Consider the following 284-nt stretch of genomic DNA (forward strand, 5'->3'; position numbering starts at 1 on the left):
TTTGCCGCTGGTTCACCCTCCAATGGCCGCCGCTGCAGCCGGCGCACCGCGCTGATCCTGGCAGGAGCCAGGAGCCAGGTGCTTTTCCTGGTCTCCCATGGGGTGCAGGGCCCAAGCACCTGGGCCATCCTCCACTGCACTCCCTGGCCATAGCAGAGAGCTGGCCTGGAAGAGGGGCAACCGGGACAGAATCCGGCGCCCCAACCGGGACTAGAACCCGGTGTGCCGGCGCCGCAAGGTGGAGGATTAGCCTATTGAGCCACGGCGCCGGCTCGATACCATAG

The 284-nt window shown here is 66.5% G+C and overlaps 1 protein-coding gene and 1 long non-coding RNA gene across 27 annotated transcripts in view; one reads left to right on the top strand and one right to left on the bottom strand.

Annotated features, from left to right (window-relative positions):
• DCAF6 (DDB1 and CUL4 associated factor 6) overlaps positions 1 to 284 on the bottom strand; it is a 127,125-nt gene that overhangs the window by 25,465 nt on the left and 101,376 nt on the right. The window lies entirely within an intron of this gene.
• The window catches only part of LOC138850505 (uncharacterized), a 40,922-nt gene that overhangs the window by 7,915 nt on the left and 32,723 nt on the right, over positions 1 to 284 (top strand). The window lies entirely within an intron of this gene.

This window comes from Oryctolagus cuniculus, chromosome 7 (assembly GCF_964237555.1).
Source record: "Oryctolagus cuniculus chromosome 7, mOryCun1.1, whole genome shotgun sequence".
Classification (NCBI taxonomy): domain Eukaryota; kingdom Metazoa; phylum Chordata; class Mammalia; order Lagomorpha; family Leporidae; genus Oryctolagus; species Oryctolagus cuniculus.